The sequence below is a fragment of the Dendrobates tinctorius genome, unplaced genomic scaffold, assembly GCF_039654945.1.
Source record: "Dendrobates tinctorius isolate UK_male_01 unplaced genomic scaffold, ASM3965494v1 ptg000304l, whole genome shotgun sequence".
Lineage (NCBI taxonomy): Eukaryota > Metazoa > Chordata > Amphibia > Anura > Dendrobatidae > Dendrobates > Dendrobates tinctorius.
This window is the reverse complement of record NW_027361971.1, coordinates 6,549,213-6,562,944: the sequence shown is the minus strand read 5'-3', so window position 1 is coordinate 6,562,944 and position 13,732 is coordinate 6,549,213.

Below are 13,732 nucleotides of genomic sequence, written 5' to 3'. Positions count from 1 at the left end.
AGCAAACAGACAAAATCTCATGGAAAAATAAGAGAGCAAAAACAGTAGACAGGACTAACTGGTTGCAAGAGCTCAGAGCAGAAAGGATCACCAGCACCCCTGTAGGGCGTCGGCTGCCTTATAGCCAGTGATTCCGGGTGTCCAATCAGGCTCCACCTGTTCAGATGACAGGTTCTTCTCAACCCAATCAATTTCACTACCTCTCTTCACCAGCAGAGGGAGTTCATCAGACATCAACGGTGAAGGGGAAAATGAACTCACAACAGTACCTCCCCCTTGAGGAGGGGTCACCGAACCCTCATCCACGCCACCAGGATGATCAGGATGGCCCGATGAAAAGCACGAACCAATCTTTCGGCATGAATATCGGATGCAGGGACCCAAGAATTATCCTCCTGGCCATAACCCTTCCATTTAACGAAATACTGGAGTCTCCGTCTAGCCAGGCGAGAATCCAGTATCTTCTCAACCTCATATTCCACATTACATTCCACCAATACAGGGTCAGGAGGTGCCACCACAGGAACTATTGGCTCAACAAACCTCTTTAACAGAGACTTATGAAACACGTTATGGATCTTAAATGTAAAAGGAAGAGCCAATCTAAAAGAGACAGGATTAAGAATCTCCAAAATCTTGTAAGGGCCAATAAATCTAGGTTTAAACTTTGGAGAAGCGACCTTCATAAAGATATTCTTTGATGACAACCAAACCAATTCACCCACCTTAAACTGGGGACCAATGGTCCTATAACAGTTGGAAAACCACTGGGCCTTTTCCTGGGAGAAAGACAACCTATACACCACTTGGTCCCAGATCTGGTGCATTCTCTCCACCACAGTGTCAACACCTGGGCAGGCAGAAGACTCCACCTGCCCTGAAGAGAATCAAGGATGAAAGCCAAAGTTACAAAAAAAAGGTGACATCAAAGTGGCAGAACTAGCTCTATTATTTAAAGCAAATTCGGCCAAGGGCAAAAATGAAACCCAATCATCCTGATCAGCAGAAATAAAACATCTTAAATACGACTCCAAAGTCTGGTTTGTTCTCTCCGTCTGCCCATTGGTTTGAGGGTGAAACGCAGAGGAGAAGGACAACTGAATTCCCAGCTTGGAACAGAAAGTCCTCCAAAATCTAGAAATAAACTGAACTCCTCTGTCAGATACAATGTTCTCAGGAATCCCGTGCAAGCGAACCACATGTTGCAAAAAAAAAAAGGCCCCAACTCTGAGGAAGATGGCAACTTAGGGAGTGGTACAAGATGGACCATCTTAGAGAATCTATCACAAATCACCCAAATAACAGTCATTCTCTAAGAGACAGGCATATCAGAGAAAAAATCCATTGAAATATGGGTCCATGGTCTCCTGGGCACCGGCAAAGGCATCAGCAGCCCACTAGAGCGAGAATAAGGTTTAGACTGGGAGCAAGTCCCACAGGACTGCACAAAACTCCTGACATCACGAGACAAGGCGGGCCACCAAAAAGACCGACTCACCAAATCTCTAGTACCAAAAATACCTGGATGACCAGCCAATGCAGAGCAATGAACTTCAGACATCACTCTCTTCCTCCACTGGTCAGGAACATACAATTTTCCAATGGGACAACGCTCAGGTTTGTCCTCCTGAAACTCTTCGAGAGCACGTCTCAAATCGGGCGAGATGGCAGAAAGAACTACCCCCTCACCTAAGATGGTAGCAGGCTTGGTCACAACAGGAGAATCAGCAAAGAAACTCCTAGAGAGGGCGTCTGCCTTGACATTCTTAGTGCCTGGAAGAAAAGAGACCACAAAATCAAAATGTGTGAAAAACAAGGCCCACCTAGCCTGTCTAGGATTCAAGCGTTTGGCCGACTCCAGGTAAATCAAATTCTTATGGTCAGTAAGGACCACGACTTGATGTCTAGCTCCCTCCAACCAATGTCTCCACTCCTCAAATGCCCATTTCATGGCTAACAGTTCCAGATTCCCCACATCATAGTTACGCTCAGATGGGGAGAACTTTCGAGAAAAGAAAGCACAGGGATTCATTTTAGATGTTACCGGATCTTTTTGGGACAAAACAGCTCCTGCACCAATCTCAGAAGCGTCCACCTCTACCTGAAACGGGAGTGAGACATCAGGTTGCCGCTAGAGTTGAGCGAAACGGGTCGAAAAACTTTTGGGTTTCATGAAACAAAACCCGACCCTAGGATGAGATCGGCCACGAGGTCGGCGACTTACGCGCCAAAGTCGCGTTTCAAAAGTTTGTTTTGCGCTCTTTTTCAGCCAATCAAGATCCACGGACACTGTGGGCAACGTGATGACATAGGCAGGGGTCACCACCATCTTTCAGAAGGGCATGCAAGTGATTGGCTTGCTTTGGTGGGCGTCACAGGGGGTATAAAAGGGCGTGCACGCCAACCGCCATCTTACTTCTGCCGATCTCAGTATAGGGAGAGGTTGCTGCTGATTCTGTAGGGAGAGCGTTAGGCAGGGAAGAAGACAAAAAAACTGCTTCTGCTGCTAGCGATTTGGCCTGCACAACACACCAGTCACTGTTGGGCTGCCTTCTAAGGCTTCCTGACATTCCTGCATTGCTGTTTACCCACTGCTCCGCAAACTGCTTTTTTAAAAGCAATCCCAATTTTTTTTTTTTGTCCTGCTGAGAAGAAAAAAAAACTGCTTCTGCTGCTAGCAATTTGGCCTGCACAACACACCAGTCACTGTGTGTGCAGTGCAAGGGGAGGCTATATTGTGGTGTATCAGTGGTGTTGGTTGTTGGGCTGCCTTTTAAGGCTTCCTGACAGGCTGGCATTGCTGTTTACCCACTGCTCTGCAAACTGCTTTTTTAAAAGCAATCCAATCTCCCTTATCCTCTAGTCACTTTGGTCACAGCTGTGCCATCGAGCCTGTCACATAGCGCTCAGGTATCAGTGGGCCTCACACAATCCAGAAGTGTCCAGTGTCCAAAAGTGTGTGCAGAGATTCAAAATCTCCCTTATCCTCTAGTCACTTTGGTCACAGCTGTGCCATCGAGCCTGTCACATAGCGCTCAGATATTCATTGGGCCTCACACAATCCAAAAGTGTCCAGTGTCCAGAAGTGTGTGCAGAGATTCAAAATCTCCCTTATCCTCTAGTCACTTTGGTCACAGCTGTGCCATCGAGCCTGTCACATAGCGCTCAGATATTCATTGGGCCTCACACAATCCAAAAGTGTCCAGTGTCCAAAAGTGTGTGCAGAGATTCAAAATCTCCCTTATCCTCTAGTCACTTTGGTCACAGCTGTGCCATCGAGCCTGTCACATAGCGCTCAGATATTCATTGGGCCTCACACAATCCAAAAGTGTCCAGTGTCCAAAAGTGTGTGCAGAGATTCAAAATCTCCCTTATCCTCTAGTCACTTTGGTCACAGCTGTGCCATCGAGCCTGTCACATAGCGCTCAGATATTTATTGGGCCTCACACAATCCAAAAGTATCCAGTGTCCAAAAGTGTGTGCAGAGATTCAAAATCTCCCTTATCCTCTAGTCACTTTGGTCACAGCTGTGCCATCGAGCCTGTCACATAGCGCTCAGATATTCATTGGGCCTCACACAATCCAAAAGTGTCCAGTGTCCAAAAGTGTTTGCAGAGATTCAAAATCTCCCTTATCCTCTAGTCACTTTGGTCACAGCTGTGCCATCGAGCCTGTCACATAGCGCTCAGATATTCATTGGGCCTCACACAATCCAAAAGTGTCCAGTGTCCAAAAGTGTGTGCAGAGATTCAAAATCTCCCTTATCCTCTAGTCACTTTGGTCACAGCTGTGCCATCGAGCCTGTCACATAGCGCTCAGATATCAGTGGGCCTCACACAATCCAAAAGTGTCCAGTGTCCACAAGTGTCTGCAGAAATTCAAAATCTCCCCTGTCCTATAGACACCTTGTACCTTGTTTTACATTACTATATAGTTTGTTGGATTTTGTCTACATTTCTACCAAAAATGAGGAAGGCTGGTGGAAGAGGCCGTGGAATTGGGCGGGGGTTGGCAGCTGGTAATGATGGTGTTGGTGGTGGATCTGATGGTAGTGGCAAGAGCAAAATAGGACCGAATGCAGGAGGTGTTGAGCCTGCGTCATCGTCTGGCTACATAAGGCCTCGAACGCTTAGTTTTCTAGGAGTTGGCAAACCGCTTTTAAAGCCAGAGCATCAGGAAAAAGTTTTGTCTTACATTGCTGACTCAGCCTCCAGCTCTATCGCCTCCTCTTCTTCAGTTGTAAAAAGTAAAAGCACTGAGTCGTCATTGGAGGCTCATGTTCATGAACCACACCTTTCCTTGTGTCCTTCACCCCAACCAAGATTGAAGGATGACGCAGGCCATACTACTGATTACTCCATGGAGCTGTTTTCACATACCATGCCTGGATTATCAAGTGAAATGGTGAATTACCCAGGCCAAGATGAATCTGACATGGAGTGCACTGATGCACAGCCGCTGATGGATGATTCTGCTGGTACATTCACTCAGAGCACTACATTGTCCTCGCAGTGTACAGAGCCAGATTCTGACCCTGATGAGACTCAGGTGCCCCTTCCGGCACACTATACCACCATACACGGTGACACAGAGGAAGGCGCACATGACATAGAAGAGGAGGTGATGGATGACCCAGTTGTTGACCCAGATTGGCATCCATTGGGGGAAGAGGGTGCTGCTTCCAATAGCTCAGATGAGGAGCATTTACAGCAGACATCGACATCGCAATAGCTGTTATCTGGCAGGCCCGGAGCACTCCAAAGACAGGTTCCAAACATCAAAAGAGTTGCTGGACAGCTTGTCCAGAGGGTCAAAAGATCACAGCGTGCTAGGCCGCAAAATGTCTGCCAAAGTAGGAAGAGTGCAGTGTGGCACTTTTTTGAACAAAATCCTCATGATCAGGCCAAGGTTATCTGTAAGAAGTGCGCAAAGACCTTTAGCCGAGGGAAAAATCTGAAAAATTTGAATACCAGTTGCATGCTTAGACATTTAACCAGCATGCACTTGCAAGCGTGGACACAACACCAAACCTCAAGTGCCACATGTGCAACTGATCACGACGAAGGTAGTCAGCAACGCTACATTGTTTCCCCCACTGTAAGCCCACCGGTTAGCACAGCAGCAAATGTTGAGGTGTCGTTGCAAGGCCACAGCAGTCAGGGAATCCCACTGTTATAGCAATGAAAGACTGATTCTAGGCCATCAGAAAGAACACCAACTCCATCACCATCATCAACCCTCTCTCAGTCCGCCCTGTCCACCGCTACTTCCACCATATGCAGCTCTCAAGTCCAGCTCACCCTCCCAGACACTATGAGTAGGTCAAGAAAGTACTCAGTCTCTCATCCGCGTACACTGGGTTTGAACGCCCACATTGCCAAACTAATCTCGTTTGAGATGATGCCCTTTCGGTTGGTGGAAAGCACAGCTTTCCGCGAACTCATGGCCTATGCAGTACCACGCTATGTCCTACCCAGTCTCCACTTCTTCTCTCGCAAAGCCATCCCTGCCCTCCACCATCATGTGAAAGACCGCATTGTCCATGCACTCAAGCAGTCAGTGAGCGGAAAGGTGCACCTCACAACTGATGCATGGTCCAGTCGGCATGGCCAGGGCCGTTACGTGTCCATCACTGCGCACTGGGTTAATGTGGTGGATGCAGGGTCCACAGGGGACAGCGGTGGTGGGACAGTGCTGCCTAGCCCACGGTATAGGAAACAGTTGGCTGTAGGCGTTCGACCCTCCTCCTCCTCCTCCAGAAGCGAAAGCTCGTCCACAGAGCGCAGTCGTACGAGCACTCCATGTGCAGCTGCCACTGTTGCACACGATGTGTCCCCCTATCGAGCAGCTAGTGGAAAGCGTCAGCAGGCTGTGTTGCAGATGATGTGTTTGGGCAACAGACACACCGCCGAGGTGCTGGCCGAGTACTTGAAGCGACAAACTGAGTCATGGCTGGGCAGTGTACATCTTGAGGCAGGCAAGGTAGTTAGTGATAACGGCCGTAATTTTGTGGCAGCCATAGCCCTTTCAAAACTCAGCCATATACCTTGCTTGGCTCACACCTTGAACCTGGTGGTGCAGTGCTTCCTCAAAAATTATCCGGAGTTAACAGCCCTGCTTCAGAAGGTGCGAAGACTGTGCGCGCACATCCGCCGGTCGCCTGTACACTCCGTTCGTATGCAGAAGCTGCAGCGATTGCTCCACCTTCCCAACCACCGCCTCATTATCGACATTGCAACAAGGTGGAACTCCACCCTGCACATGGTGGAGCGGCTGTGCGAGCAGAGGCAGGCCATAATGCATTTGTGGGAGGATACACGGCAGGCACTTTGAGAGCAGACATGGATTTGACAGGTGTGCAGTGGTCGAAGCTGAAAGACCTCTGTAAAGTCCTTCAGTGTTTTGAGGAATGCACACGGCTGGTAAGCGCAGACGACGCCATCCTAAGCATGAGCATCCCACTTATGCGTCTGCTCATGCAAACTTTGACGCACCTTAAGGAGCAGGCGTCTGCAGCCAATGTTGATGAGGAGGAAGAGGAGGAGGGAATCCTTGATGACATTCAGCCATTGTCTGCTCAGGGACCTCTCCTGGACGAGGTGGAGGAAGAAGAGGAGGAGGATTACTTAGGGGAGGAGGATGCATCTCGTGGGGCAAGTGAAAATGTTGGCGTGGCAAGGTCTGGTACAGGGTTTGTGTGTGACTGGAGGGATGTGGATTTGCCAGAAAGTGCTCCTCCAACCAGCACTCGCAGTGCATCATTGACACCGGGAACATTGGCCCACATGTCAGATTATGCCTTGCAGATCCTAAAAAGGGACCCACGCATTGCCAAAATGATGAACGATGACGACTACTGGTTGGCCAGCATCCTGGATCCACGCTATAAAGGCAAATTACAAAACATCATGCCACAGGAGAACCTTGACCTAATATTGGCTAATAAACAAGCAACTCTGGTAAATCGGTTGCTTGAGGTATTCCCAGCACACAGCAGCGGTGATGGTTCTCACACGAGCCGTACGGGCCGGGGGCAGCTTGGCAGAGGTGTTCGTGGTGCACACAGCAGAAGGGGCGTTGGAGACAGGGGTTTCATGACAATGTTGTGGACTGATTTTTCAAGTACCGCTCATACAACTGGTAATACTGCATCGATGGAAAGTGACAAGAGACAGCAGTTGTCAACTATGGTTACAAACTACTTTTCCTCCCATATCGATGTTCTCCCACACAGGTCATTCCCCTTTGACTATTGGGCCGCTAAACTGGACACCTGGCCTAAATTGGCACAATATGCCTTACAGGAGCTCGCTTGCCCAGCTGCAAGTGTGCTATCGGAAAGAGTCTTCAGTGCAGCTGGATCAATCCTGACAGAAAAAGGACCCGTCTGTCAACCCAAAATGTGGATGATCTAACCTTCATTAAAATGAACCACGCATGGGTTTCCAAGGATTTTGTCCCACCTTCCTCTGATGACACATAGGGTGACAGAAAAATGGCTTGCTTTGGTCCACCTCTTCCTGGGACTTGACCTATTTCACCTTTTGCATCAGCTGAATGTCCAACATCAACATATGCCAAATTCTAAAACTCCCTAACTGTGCTGCCTCCCCCCCCATGGCCGGGGTCACCACCTAGCGCACGACACCGTGCGAGTGCCGTTGCCCTGGACAGGTGGGTAGGCCGACTCTTGGGCGCGGGCACTGGTACAGGGTCCTTCATAGTGCAATCAAGTGTCTCTGACGGTGGTGGTGCACACCCGCCGTCAGACACACCGCCGTACTATGAGGGGCCCAGTGCCAGTACCGACGCCCACGAGTGGGCCCCCCTTGCTTGGGCAGGGCCCCAGCATTTGCAATCTTTTCCTCTCCCTGCTCCTCCGCTGTGTAGTCTGGGCCGTCAAATCCATACTGTGCCTGACACCGTCTGAGCCTGCCTCCTGATGTATAGACATATATTTTGAATGTGTACGCTATCCATACATGTTATCCGGGGAAACGGTACTCTTTCTAACCTTTGTGCAATCACGTGCAATCCATACTGGGCCTAACACCGTCTGAGCCTGCCTCCAGAGACATATATTTTGAATGTGTACGCTATCCATACATGTTATCCGGGGATACAGTACCCTTTCTAACCTTTGTGCAATCACGTGCAATCCATACTGGGCCTAACACCGTCTGAGCCTGCCTCCTGAGACATATATTTTAAATGTGTACGCTATCCATACATGTTATCCGGGGATACGGTACCCTTTCTAACCTTTGTGCAATCACGTGCAATCCATACTGGGCCTAACACCGTCTGAGCCTGCCTCCTGAGACATATATTTTGAATGTGTACGCTATCCATACATGTTATCTGGGGATACGGTACTTTTTCTAACCTTTGTGCAATCACATGCAGTCTATACTGGGGCTAACACCGTCTGAGCCTGCCTCCTGAGCCAAATATTTTGAATGTGTACGCTATCCATACATGTTATCCGGGGATACGGTACCCTTTCTAACCTTTGTGCAATCACGTGCAATCCATACTGGGCCTAACACCGTCTGAGCCTGCCTCCTGAGACATATATTTTGAATGTGTACGCTATCCATACATGTTATCCGGGGAAACGGTACCCTTTCTAACCTTTGTGCAATCACGTGCAATCCATACTGGGCCTAACACCGTCTGAGCCTGCCTCCTGAGACATATATTTTGAATGTGTACGCTATCCATACATGTTATCCGGGGAAACGGTACCCTTTCTAACCTTTGTGCAATCACGTGCAATCCATACTGGTCCTAACACCGTCTGAGCCTGCCTCCTGAGACATATATTTTGAATGTGTACGCTATCCATACATGTTATCCGGGGAAACGGTACCCTTTCTAACCTTTGTGCAATCACGTGCAATCCATACTGGGCCTAACACCGTCTGAGCCTGCCTCCTGAGACATATATTTTGAATGTGTATGCTATCCATACATGTTATCTGGGGATACATTACCCTTTCTAACCTTTGTGCAATCACGTGCAATCCATACTGGGTCTAACAGCGTCTGAGCCTGCCTCCTGAGACATATATTTTGAATGTGTACGCTATCCATACATGTTATCCGGGGATACGGTACCCTTTCTAACCTTTGTGCAATCACGTGCAATCCATACTGGGCCTAACACCGTCTGAGCCTGCCTCCTGAGACATATATTTTGAATGTGTACGCTATCCATACATGTTATCCGGGGATACGGTACCCTTTCTAACCTTTGTGCAATCACGTGCAATCCATACTGGGCCTAACACCGTCTGAGCCTGTCTCCTGAGACATATATTTTGAATGTGTATGCTATCCATACATGTTATCCGGGGATACGGTACCCTTTCTAACCTTTGTGCAATCACGTGCAATCCATACTGGGCCTAACACCGTCTGAGCCTGCCTCCTGAGACATAGATTTTGAATGTGTACGCTATCCATACATGTTATCCGGGGATACAGTACCCTTTCTAACCTTTGTGCAATCACGTGCAATCCATACTGGGCCTAACACCGTCTGAGCCTGCCTCCTGAGACATATATTTTGAATGTGTACGCTATCCATACATGTTATCTGGGGATACGGTACCCTTTCTAACTTTTGTGCAATCACATGCAATCTATACTGGGCCTAAGACCGTCTGAGCCTGCCTCCTGAGACATATATTTTGAATGTGTATGCTATCCATACATGTTATCTGGGGATACGGTACCCTTTCTAACCTTTGTGCAATCACATGCAATCCATACTGGGCCTAATACCGTCTGAGCCTGCCTCCTGAGACATATATTTTGAATGTGTACGCTATCCATACATGTTATCCGGGGATAAGGTACCCTTTCTAACCTTTGTGCAATCACATGCAATCCATACTGGGCCTAACACCGCCTGAGCCTGCCTCCTGAGACATATATTTTAAATGTGTACGCTATCCATACATGTTATCCGGGGATACGGTACCCTTTCTAACCTTTGTGCAATCACGTGCAATCCATACTGGGCCTAACACCGTCTGAGCCTGCCTCCTGAGACATATATTTTGAATGTGTACGCTATCCATACATGTTATCTGGGGATACGGTACCCCTTCTAACCTTTGTGCAATCACATGCAATCCATACTGGGCCTAACACCGTCTGAGCCTGCCTCCTGAGACATATATTTTGAATGTGTACGCTATCCATACATGTTATCCGGGGATACGGTACCCTTTCTAACGTTTGTGCAATCACGTGCAATCCATACTGGGCCTAACACCGTCTGAGCCTGCCTCCTGAGACATATATTTTGAATGTGTACGCTATCCATACATGTTATCCGGGGATACGGTACCCTTTCTAACCTTTGTGCAATCACGTGCAATCCATACTGGGCCTAACACCGTCTGAGCCTGCCTCCTGAGACATATATTTTGAATATGTACGCTATCCATACATGTTATCTGGGGATACGGTACCCTTTCTAACCTTTGTGCAATCACATGCAATCTGTACTGGGCCTAACACCGTCTGAGCCTGCCTCCTGAGACATATATTTTGAATGTGTATGCTATCCATACATGTTATCCGGGGATACGGTACCCTTTCTAACCTTTGTGCAATCACTTGCAATCCATACTGGGCCTAACACCGTCTGAGCCTGCCTCCTGAGACATATATTTTGAATGTGTACGCTATCCATACATGTTATCCGGGGAAACGGTACCCTTTCTAACCTTTGTGCAATCACGTGCAATCCATACTGGTCCTAACACCGTCTGAGCCTGCCTCCTGAGACATATATTTTGAATGTGTACGCTATCCATACATGTTATCCGGGGAAACGGTACCCTTTCTAACCTTTGTGCAATCACGTGCAATCCATACTGGGCCTAACACCATCTGAGCCTGCCTCCTGAGACATATATTTTGAATGTGTACGCTATCCATACATGTTATCTGGGGATACGGTACCCTTTCTAACCTTTGTGCAATCACGTGCAATCCATACTGGGTCTAACAGCGTCTGAGCCTGCCTACTGAGACATATATTTTGAATGTGTACGCTATCCATACGTGTTATCCGGGGATACGGTACCCTTTCTAACCTTTGTGCAATCACGTGCAATCCATACTGGGCCTAACACCGTCTGAGCCTGCCTCCTGAGACATATATTTTGAATGTGTACGCTATCCATACATGTTATCCGGGGAAACGGTACCCTTTCTAACCTTTGTGCAATCACGTGCAATCCATACTGGGCCTAACACCGTCTGAGCCTGCCTCCTGAGACATATATTTTGAATGTGTTCGCTATCCATACATGTTATCCGGGGAAACGGTACTCTTTCTAACCTTTGTGCAATCACGTGCAATCCATACTGGGCCTAACACCGTCTGAGCCTGCCTCCTGAGACATATATTTTGAATGTGTACGCTATCCATACATGTTATCCGGGGAAACGGTACCCTTTCTAACCTTTCTGCAATCACGTGCAATCCATACTGGGCCTAACACCGTCTGAGCCTGCCTCCTGAGACATATATTTTGAATGTGTACGCTATCCATACATGTTATCCGGGGATACGGTACCCTTTCTAACCTTTGTGCAATCACGTGCAATCCATACTGGGCCTAAGACCGTCTGAGTCTGCCTCCTGAGACATATATTTTGAATGTGTACGCTATCCATACATGTTATCCGGGGATACGGTACCCTTTCTAACCTTTGTGCAATCACGTGCAATCCATACTGGGCCTAACACAGTGTGAGCCTGCCTCCTGAGACATATATTTTGAATGTGTACGCTATCCATACATGTTATCTGGGGATACGGTACCCTTTCTAACCTTTGTGCAATCACGTGCAATCCATTCTGGGCCTAACACCGTCTGAGCCTGCCTCCTGAGACATATATTTTGAATGTGTACGCTATCCATACATGTTATCCGGGGAAACGGTACCCTTTCTAACCTTTGTGCAATCATGTGCAATCCATTCTGGGCCTAACACCGTCTGAGCCTGCCTCCTGAGACATATATTTTGAATGTGTACGCTATCCATACATGTTATCTGGGGATACCGTACCCTTTCTAACCTTTGTGCAATCACATGCAATCCATACTGGGCCTAACACCGTCTGAGCCTGCCTCCTGAGACATATATTTTGAATGTGTACGCTATCCATACATGTTATCCGGGGATACGGTACCCTTTCTAACCTTTGTGCAATCACGTGCAATCCATACTGGGCCTAACACCGTCTGAGCCTGCCTCCTGAGACATATATTTTGAATGTGTACGCTATCCATACATGTTATCTGGGGATACGGTACCCTTTCTAACCTTTGTGCAATCACGTGCAATCCATTCTGGGCCTAACACCGTCTGAGCCTGCCTCCTGAGACATATATTTTGAATGTGTACGCTATCCATACATGTTATCCGGGGAAACGGTACCCTTTCTAACCTTTGTGCAATCACGTGCAATCCATACTGGGCCTAACACCGTCTGAGCCTGCCTCCTGAGACATATATTTTGAATGTGTACGCTATCCATACATGTTATCCGGGGATACGGTACCCTTTCTAACCTTTGTGCAATCACGTGCAATCCATACTGGGCCTAACACCGTCTGAGCCTGCCTCCTGAGACATATATTTTGAATGTGTACGCTATCCATACATGTTATCCGGGGATACGGTACCCTTTCTAACCTTTGTGCAATCAAGTGCAATCCATACTGGGCCTAACAACGTCTGAGCCTGCCTCCTGAGACATATATTTTGAATGTGTACGCTATCCATACATGTTATCCGGGGAAACGGTACCCTTTCTAACCTTTGTGCAATCACGTGCAATCCATACTGGGCCTAACACCGTCTGAGCCTGCCTCCTGATGTATAGACATATATTTTGAATGTGTACGCTATTCATACATGTTATCTGGGGATACGGTACCCTTTCTCACCTTTGTGCAATCACGTGTAATCCATACTGGGCGTGAGAATGGCTGGCGAGCTGTTAAGCAAGCTACAGCACCTGTGGTTTGCACACGTAAGTTTTTCATTTTTTCAGGAATGACGGTTAGGCCTAATTCCGGAACTGCGGTTGACCTGCACTTACTGGGAAATCATTGTTCGCGGGTAATAATTGTAATCAGTGATCCCCATCACTAACGTTGTTCAGCGGGTTATTTGCACCTGTAAGCGACAAACGCTGGCCTTTTCAGTGTAGCGCACATGCAGCCACGGACATGTAAGGGCATGACACACCAGTTATTGGCCAATCTCATGTGCCAGAGCCTCACGTGTCCCTCTAGTAAGCCAGACTCGGACCGCGGGGCATGACGGAGTCTCGTTCGTTAACGGAATTAAGCTTGCAATGTGTGCATCTGTTCTGTAGCTGGCATGGTTGAGGTTTCCCAGGTGGAGTCGAATGTAACCGTAGGCTCCACTCCTGGTGGTGCCCTTCTGGACATTCCTTTAAGGTTCAGCTTTGCAACCATACTGCCCACGTAAAACAAACACTTTGCCTTCATGAACACTGTTTGGAGGGTCATGACTCGTGGGAATAACGCCGCCCAATCAGTTAACCTGCTAGAGAGATCCTTCGTTGCTCCCAAGCATGACATCACACTCCCTAGGAAGAAGGTAATGCCACTGTGGCGACCGTACTCCTGGGGGCGACACAAGTGCACTGATGCCCAGCCACTGCTCGATG